This window comes from Oxyura jamaicensis, chromosome 3 (assembly GCF_011077185.1).
Source record: "Oxyura jamaicensis isolate SHBP4307 breed ruddy duck chromosome 3, BPBGC_Ojam_1.0, whole genome shotgun sequence".
Taxonomy (NCBI): domain Eukaryota; kingdom Metazoa; phylum Chordata; class Aves; order Anseriformes; family Anatidae; genus Oxyura; species Oxyura jamaicensis.
The window spans coordinates 83,522,774-83,532,597 of NC_048895.1; the positions used below are offsets into that span (position 1 = coordinate 83,522,774).

The 9,824-nt window shown below is 38.8% G+C and overlaps 1 long non-coding RNA gene across 1 annotated transcript in view; it reads right to left on the reverse strand.

The window, feature by feature from the left end:
* The window catches only part of LOC118165354, a 22,809-nt gene extending 16,163 nt beyond the window's left edge, over positions 1 to 6,646 (reverse strand). Inside the window, exon 1 of the long non-coding RNA XR_004750007.1 lies at positions 6,431 to 6,646. This is a non-coding gene — a long non-coding RNA (uncharacterized LOC118165354). The remainder of the gene's footprint in view (positions 1 to 6,430) is intronic.
* Between the last annotated feature and the right edge of the window lie 3,178 nt (positions 6,647 to 9,824).

Below are 9,824 nucleotides of genomic sequence, written 5' to 3' on the forward strand. Positions count from 1 at the left end.
AAAAAAAAAAAAAAAAAAAAAAAAAAAAAAGATGAGAATGCTGTGCATAGCCCCTGCTGTGCATTTAATATGAAAACCTGTGCATAGGAGTAAAAAACCCACTCCCAAAACAACCTCCAACAACAATGTCAAAAAAAGTGCAAAGAGACTGATCTGTTTATTTCTTTCATTTATTATAATCTTCAGTCTAGGTTTCTGAGCCTGCTGCTATTTTAGTTTAGTTTTTGTTCCAGAAGTTCTGCTGACTTTTTTTTTTTTTTTTCTCTCTGTACTGGGTCTGGCTGGGATGTTAACTTTCCCTGCAGCAGCCCATACAGTGCTGCACTCTGCACTTGTAGCTAGAACAGCAGTGGTATCACACTGGTGTTGTGTCTGCTGCTGAGAAGTGCTGGCACAGCATCAGGACTCTCTCTGATCCTCCTAGGGGGTGGGCAAAAAAGTGAGAAAGAAACATCACCAGGGCAGCTGACCTAAACCAACCAAAGGGATATTCCATACCATATGATGTCACACTCAGCAATAAAAGGTGGAAAAAGGAAGAAGAGGGGAGGGGTGGGCTCTCGTTGCGAAAACGTCTGTCCTCCTCCCGAACACCGGCTACGTGCGTTGAGGCCCTGCTTCAAGGACGTGGTCAAGCATCGCTCATTTGTGGGAAGTAGAGAGTAATTTCTTTCCTCTGCACTTCCACATAGCCTTTACTTGTTTTGTTTAGTTATTCACTTTCCCCCTCCCTTTTCCCCTTTCCCTTTTTTTTTCCCTTTAGTTGAATTGTTTAATTAATAATAATATTTCCTTAATTATATATATATATATATATATATATTTCCCCCTCTTTAATTAAATCATCCTTATCTCAACCCGTGAGTTGTTCTTTCCTTTACTTCTTCCCCTCCTCATCTGAGGAGGGGGAGTGAGAGAGCGGTTGTGGTGTTCAACTGCCTAGCACGGTAAAACCACCACACTCTCTACCTGGAGGAAATTTAAACATAAAAATTAAAATACCAAGAAAAAAAAACAGCTGCACAAATTTCCCAGAATTTTCTTTGCAAGGCTGCTATTGTGGAACATTAGGATTCTTGCTTTTTGTTGTTAGTGCACTAATTTTGTGCCATTTCACCATGGCAAAAAGGACAGTGTTTTGTGCTTATGATCTAAACCTTCCATATCTGTGGTAAAAAAAAGACAATTTACATGAAACCAGAGAAAAAACTAAGGAGAAAAGGAATGAAATCTCCATACATGGTTAGCAACACTGTTCAGTTTTGTGGAAATGAACTGTAGGTAAGGTTTCAGGTAAGTAAACTCCCAGCAAAAACAAGGGGAGCTGGCTGTTGATCTACTAGGTCAGTGAGACCCTTGGGGTTCCCTACATGACTGTTCATGTGACAACATCAAATTTTAGTGCCATGTAGAGGTATTAAACTACTATATTTTTCTCCCTTTTGTTGCCAGGATGGAATCTTTTGAACTTTAATTAATGAGTATATAGTATCTACTACTTCTGAAAATATGAAGGTAATGAAAATGCACTAAGTCTTCTCTTCAATGGCCACAAACAGTTTTTTGCTACTTCTGGTAATGGTAAAGAGCAATGGCAGAAAGAGGGTGAATTGTCTGAGCAAAAATGCAAAGTAGGTGATCATGGAAAATGATGATGGGCCTTGCCTGTGACAGGGACTGACTGTGCCTGTTGGTGCTAGTGAACATTAGTGTCAAGCTTTCCACAGGTCCATACAATGTGTTTTTGTTGTTGTTGTTTTGTTTTGTTTTGTTTAATTTTGTATTTTTTTTCTTTTGTTTTGTTTTTCCACTTAAGTTACTCTTTCAAAAGTTCTTTGTAAGAATAAAATGTTCAAATTGAAATATCCCAAACATTACTCTTTGTGACTCACAATAAGCAGTAAGGAAAATGATATCATTTTTAAATGTGTTATAAATACACTTTTAGAATATTTTTCTTCTTTTCTATAATTATGGACTCAACCCTCATTCAGAAACACCAAATCTTTTCCTTTAAAACCAGGCTGTACTGACTTCTTGTAAACCAGCCCTTTTCTTGCCTCTCCTGCTCAGGTGAATCATGATCTTTCTGATTTTTCATTTTTCAGTATACAACTATCAAAGGGTATACATAAAGAAACTTATCCTCTAAGACTTAGAAGTCAAAACATGAATTTTCCTAGTGCTGGTTTTAAGGATGGTTCCATGTTTAATTATCCCAATAATGTTCACCTCCCCTTAACATTTTGTGTACCCTCCAGACCTTCAAAGAACAGAGTTTTGTTCTGGGTATCAGCTGGATTTGTTCTGGAGCCCAGAGCTGGCTGTAGGAAAGGATCTGCTTTGGGATACAGAGGCAGCCATGCTGCTGCTTCCTGACAGCCAATTCCAGGTGGGCTACAAAACCTTTCAGGTCTCTGAGGCATAAGCTGACCATTGTGAATAATTCCATATGGCTCACACACAACATTTTCTGTAGTAGGTGAGATAGTTAACTTCTTAATTTTCTGTAGAAGTATAAGGATAACTGGAGCAATAAAAACCATGAACCACAGTCAGGGACCTCAAATGTTTTGAAGAAAAAAGAAAAAAAAAATGAAAAAATAAAAATAAAAAGGAAGAGTTGGATGTGGTTTAAGCACACCTGACCTGTGATATCTGCAGCCCACTCTGGAGAGGGTCTCTTTGTTTTCCACTTAGGAACGAGGAATAGAAACCAATATAACAATGGAGGCGGTGTTGTAAATGGGCCAAAATGCTAAGTTAAAAGGAAGATGAGAAATGAATGAAGCAAAAACAGTTTCCTGAGCAAGTGATTAACCTGCTTCTGAGTGCTGAGCTGGCTGGAGCCTCCTGCCTGCCCTCGAAGGAGCCAAATGTTAGCACGGAGCAGTAGGCCTAAGAGTAAATTGGTGATGTGATAAACTGGCATCATTAGCAAGCATCAGCAGGGAGGAAAACCCATTTCTTTCTGGCCTTCTTACTCAAACGGTAAAGTAATATAAACTGTTTTTAAGTACCCTGTGTGGCGCTGAATTGAAAGTTTCGTTCAGCATTAAAATGTCTGCTTCCTTCAATAGCGATGCAGTGATCCCCATTTGAATGGAAAGGTGGGAGGAGCTGTGAACAGGCTGACCCTTTTTCCAAAGGAGGGCCTCCAGTTTTTATGGGAGTGGAATTGAACGTTAAGCAACTTTGAGACATCCAGCTTTGGATGCCATAAATACTGAAGTAACAGAGAGATGGAGACACATAATGCCTTGGGTCTGAAAACAGTGGAAACTTAAAGACTAGACGTAATGTGGGCCAATTCTGAGCCTGAAGAATATTTTATCTTAGGCCGAGTGAGGACACGTTAAGATTGGTTTGGGAGGGAGATTTAAGTGGAGCAAGGGGCAAAAGAAGCTGTAAGGTGGTACTGTAGCATTTCAATCTATGTGCTGTACTGTTTTTGTGCAAGGTTTGAGTTTGGTGTTGGCTAGGCTTTTATAAGGCAATAATTTTTTTTAATTGGCACTTTCAGTAGATTTTATTTGCTCATAAAGGACTGAATTTACATATGGGCTTCCGGGTACAAATCACTTTCCTACAGCCCCACAAAGTTGCCTGTGGCAATTTCAGCACACTTCTGCAGGAAAATTTTATATATATCACCTGAGTCAAGGATTTTCAGACAAAACAGTTCCTTCTCCCCCCTCTCTGCAGAATCTATGGAAAATACATTAAAGTCTCTTGTCTTGAGATGTGCTGCTGTGTCTGCTGACTCCTGAAAGCAATCAAATTTGACTACATTTTTCTGAGCCTCACAGAGGTGCAAAGTGCTAAGGGTAACTTGAGTCCATATATTAATATTGATTATCAAAGGCACATTGGTGTCCAGGGGCTACAGTTCCCATCTGTCTCACAGCAGACACCACCAGGACTGTTCTTGACTGGACCCAGAGCTGTTTTTCTGCCTGGTGACATTGACAGTGACATGTCTTTGCTTCCAGGGCAAAGGGAGGACCTGGACTGCACCAGAAGAAACACAGTGCTCCAGGTCTCTTCACAGAGGCTTAGAGAGGGTCTTGCCTCAAGAACCAAGCTTTCATCCCATCCCAATGAAGCTCTCTTCAACCCTGTACTTAAGCAGTGAGTGTCCAGCTGGTGAGCTGGGACTTGACCTTGCTATTTCACGGCACACACATAGCCAGATTATTGAAGACACATCACATTGGTGTGATATGGACCAGCAGAAAACTGCAGTATTTTAATAAAACCCACAAGTACTGCATCTTTCCCTTCCCCTTGTTTCCTCAGGTACTGGTGACAGGACTGCGGCTCCTTGCAGAGCGGAGCAGTGTTGCAATGGATTTGAGGGGCTGCAGGGAAGGGGCCTCCCATGTGTGGACCCCAGTGGTGGTGGGCAGGTCACTTTCAGTCCTTGCTACCAGCCTGGTGTAGGACCAGCCCAAAATTTCTCCCTCAAGGGAAAGATCCCTATAAGTTAAGTTTTCTTTAAAATATATGTTTTAACGAAACACATGTGCTTTCAATTTTTATAAAAATGTATTGGCATATTTATTCTATTTTACTTGCTTCATGGCTCTCTTCAAGGCAAAGCTTTCTTTTTCCAGAAGGAAAGCTGCTCATATCATCATCTGCTTTATGCTTGAGCCGTTAACTTTTATATATATATTTTTAAATATATATCTTGTCTCACTGTTTCTTTGAGGGTGTGTGCAAATTTCATTTTCTAGCACAGTAGTCCTGATGTGCCCTCATCTCCTTGCTCTGACATTCAGCTTCTCTGATTCTCTGAGCTTTTCAGTGCTTTCATATTTATTGCCTTTAAATATACTGTTCTTCCTTTCCCTTTCTGTTGGCCAGCTTTTCAGAGCAATTGATCATCCCAGTTTTGATTACTGGGATTTATGACTAGTCATCCTCTGGAAGAAAGAGGAAAGATGTTGACAGACCTTTGAACTCCATGTGTTCACCTCACAAACTCTGCCAATCCCTCAAAATCTTCAACAATCCTCACAAAAAGGCCTGAGTCCAGAGCCATTTGGAGCCCTGTTTCTTTTGCCTCTGTTCAGACTTTCTTCCATGTTATGTTGTGTACCTCACTTTCCTATGCCTTTAGCTCCAACTTTAGCTATCATTCCCAATGCTCCCCTTTGAGATAGGAAGGGTATTGATATCACAGATGGATAGAAAGGAAAGATTAGCTGATTAATGTAAATTAACTTTTTTCTCTTTTATTTTTTATCTTCTTTCCTTTCTTTTTTCATTTTTTAAATTATTTCTCTTTTTTATTCTTTCTTTTTTCTTTCCTTTTTTTCTTCTATTTGTTCTGTTTTTTGTTGTTTTTTTTTTTTTTCTTTTTTTTTTCTTTTCTTTACTTTTTTTTTTTTATTTTCTCTCTCTCTTTTTTTTGAATGTGCCTATACATAAAATTATTTGGACTAATGAGGGAAGATGCAGGAACTGTGCATCATTGTAACTTCTTTTCAAAGAAAGAAGTAGAAATGAGGACAAGGCAAGGGGATCATTTATTTCAGTATTTGCAGGCTCTCATATGATGAAATATGACATTTTAAAGCCTTGGTTTGAGGAAACTCAGCACAATTCTGCATGTATTTTTAAGCTCGTTAAAATATGCACTCCTATAAAAGTATGTACGTGTATCTGTTAAAGTCACTATGTACCAAGGTCTTCCTAAAAATTTAACACCATCGCAAAAGCATGAGGGCTGGAAGAGACTAGAAGAACCTGGAACCTGGAAGAGTTGCTTTCTTTTGTCATCTTGGCACAGGTCACCTGGCCAAATATTTTCCTATTTAAGATAAGCAGATGGAAAGACTTCCTACTTTTACGGAAGGGTGAAAGTGACCAGTTAAAGTATTTTGGATATTTTATATAAAGGTTTTCATCATTGCTTATTGTCGTGGGCACAATGACAGAAAATCCCAACAATTTTTTAAAGGTCACGGTGAATATAATCTTGCTGTCAACAGATAACCATGCTGGCTTGAGGAGGGACAGAAACTAGCATTTTAAATTACACTTTGGCACAATTAATCCATAGATGAATGAAACTGTACTGTGTTGCAATTCCTCCCTGTCAGTTTCTTCTGGCTGATGACATTGTTTCTCCTGCAAAATTAAAGTTCAGTGCTTGCTATGGCAAATTGTCCTTCTGAATTCAGCTGGGACTAATTGTGGTGGTTTTACCATGCTAGGCAGCTGAACACTACAACTGCTCTCTCACTCCCCCTCCTCAGATGAGGAGGGGAAGAAGTAAAGGAAAGAACAACTCACAGGCTGAGATAAGGATAATTTAATCAAAGGAAATAAAATATTAAGGAATTATTATTATTAATTAAACAATTCAACTAAAGGGAAAAAAAGGAAGGGGAAAAGGGAGGGGGAAAGGGAATAACTAAACAAAACAAGTAAAGGCTATGTGGAAGTGCAGAGGAAAGAAATCACTCTCTACTTCCCACAAATGAGCCATGCCTGACCACGTCCTTGGAGCACAGCCTCAACGCATGTAGCCAGTGTTCAGGAGGAGGACAGACGTTTTCACAACGAGAGCCCATCCCTCCCCTCTTCTTCCTTCTTCCACCTTTTATTGCTGAGTGTGACATCATACGGTATGGAATATCCCTTTGGTTGGTTTAGGTCAGCTGCCCTGGTGATGTTTCTTTCTCACTTTTTTGCCCACCCCCTAGGAGGATCAGAGAGAGTCCTGATGCTGTGCCAGCACTTCTCAGCAGCAGACACAACACCGGTGTGATACCACTGCTGTTCTAGCTACAAGTGCAGAGTGCAGCACTGTATGGGCTGCTGCAGGGAAAGTTAACATCCCAGCTAGACCCAGTGGACTGATCTATGTGAATACAGAGAGCACGTCTAGAAGTGCTAATAAAATGAAAGTTTAGGGCATTTATCTCATGTTCCACTTGCCAGGGTTGCTGAACTGTTATTTAAGCTTATTATCAGGGGTTGTACTGGCCACTAGCATGTTCGTATTTCAAAATATGAAAATGTTTCATAAGATATGATTAACCACATACAAAGTTTGAAATGATGGCCTTCTCTATACTGTGCAGTGCAGAGATGCTCCAACACATCAATAGGCAGTGCACAGAGACAGCAGCCTGTGCCTTGTAGCAGAGGGATTGCACCACGAGTGATACACACAGGGAGTCAAAGGCCACAACTCCAGAGATGCGATACTGAGAAAACAAGTGAATGTCAAAACCTGATCATTTCTGAACTCTTGCTGGAATTTATATTTGGTAGTAAGAAATACGAAGATGCTAGAAAGCTCTTTTAGTGCAGAAGTACCAGAAGTACCTTAGTTTTCACTGAGTTGGGAAGCTGGGCACTAAAGTAATGCCTAATCCTAATACCAGAGAATAAAATTGAATTATGTAGCATAGCAGTGTGTCTTCTTCCTCTTGAGGTGTAGAGGAAAGAATTCACTTTATAAACAAATGTTTCCATTACTTTGCCCTTCAGAATTAAGTTAATCCTCCCCAGAATGGAGTTTCAGCTGCTGGCGAACTTGGTTACAGGTTATCTTGGATAGAAACTACTGTCTGCCCCTCCTGTTTAAAAGGTGCATGAAAGAATACAATCTGAGTTTGATCACACAGCAAGCAAAAGCAAGGGAAAGACCTATGTTCCTGCTGTCAGGTCTCTCTGTACATAACATGCTGTTGTTATGTTATGCAAAATGTAGCTCCCTCAGTCACCAGACATGGTTGGTTTAACCACATTCCCGGTGTACTACTTAGGGATTTTAGGGGTCTTTTTTTTTTTTTTTTTTTTTTTTTTTTTTTTTTTTTTTTTTTTTTCCCTGTGCTGTATAGGCAATATATTTAGGTGTCCAGGTCCTGTGCTGTCTCTGACCCTTTCCATCTACAAATCAGTGGTAAGGGATATAAAAATAAAATCAGTAAAGTTAGGAAGAAGAGATATTTAAAACTAATTACAAAAACAAAAACAAAACAAAACAAAAAGGAATAAAACAAATTTCAAAAGTCAGTAGAATTAAAATCTTTGCATATTTCCATGGAGGCTTCTCATGCAGGAATGCCTATCAGTAAAGCACTGCTTACATATCATTTCACATGAAATCTCTAGCAAATGAGAATATTGCCATGTGGTGGAAAATCGGAAAATCATGCACTGGTTTGCATCTTCTTCCTTTTTTTTTTTTTTTTTTTTTTTTTTTTTTTTTTTTTTTTCCCTGTTCTTCAGCCTACCTCACACAATTCAAAACTGTCCCACAAACTCAGGAAGTCCAGGAGGTTTTCTAAAATGAGAATATTCTAGATGCTGGGCTGGAGTCAGAGGAAAGAGACAGACTTTGCTTATTTAACACTTTTTTCCAACAGTAAAAAAAATAAGCAATTCATGAATCATATAAATGCTGGCAAAAACAAACACATTCAATCCAATAGTGATGAGCTCATTCACTGCCATACCGACATAGGATCTTTTCAGCAGCTGCCTTCCTTAAAACCCAAATCTCGTTGTCTGAAGGGACATTCTGCAAGGCATGGTGACCTCCTTGGTATGACATTGTGCAGGCAGACCCCAGTGGGAAATGCAGAGTCCCCTCAGCATCCCAGAGGAGTTACAGCACTGGCGTGACTGAAGATGGGTGTACAGCAAGGGACCCTGGTAAGGCCCCTGAAACTGCTCCTCCCAACTCCACTGAAATATGATTTTGGCTGTTGCCATCACAGTGTGGTATAAAAGGTTGTCCTAGTGATCCAAAGGAGGCTTTGACAGCATTTCACTTAGCAACCCAAAGTGTACTTTCTATGAGAGTTTGAAGGGTGCAGGGAAAATGTTCAGGCTGGTAGAATTTTGATGTGTGCAGTGAAGTGTAACACAGCTGCTTTCATTTGTTAACACTTTTATGTTGTTTACTAACTTATATATGTTGCTTATTTGGACTTAAATAATAGAAAGACATTAGTTGCCCTATCACGCAACAGTGATTACTGTAATCCAGCCGCATTACAATAATCATTCAAAAAGTGATTCAGTCAGACAAATAAAAAGAAAACCCTGCCTAAGTTTTTATTGTTCCAGGAATTAATATAATCTTAAGCCTTTTTTGGATGAACAAGACTGGTTTCAATTTTTGAATAAAATCGTGTTTGTTTAAAACATCAGATTTGGAATGTCAGTAGTATATATATGAAATGGGAAGGACGAGTTAAACGTTGAATTTCAGAATACAAAAATATTTTATCTTTTATTTTCAAAATAAAATTTTCAATTTTATCAGAGTGTATCTTCCAGAAAAGTCAAAAACAAAACAAAACAAAAATAAAATCAAAATAATCTGATTTAAATATTTTATTTTACTGAAAAAGTTTTATTTTGGCTCATCTGGTGAGCCAGAAGACAGTTCATTCAACTTTTCTGATGAAGTTACTATTTAGCTAGAGTTCAAAAAAGAATTGTCTTCTATATTTGAAAACTGTCAATTGATTATTTACTTGTTAAAAATATCCTTAAAACATTTTCTTTAAAGTAGACTGAATTATTGCATAAGGTTTGCACTAAAAGCTTTAATTATCCATATCCTCACTAGGACAAAACACATTATCCTCAACAGACATATGGGAAAATTACTTCAGAAAAGTGTTCTTGAGAGGGGATTCTTCAGGACAAGTGAGTCCGTATTTCAACCCAAATGAGGAAACAATGGCATTCCTGTTTTCACTCTCAAATTTTTATTCCTGAAGACTATGCCGTTTCTCACACTGTTATACTGTTCCCCTCTTGAGGCTGAGAAGAATGGAGTAAATTAA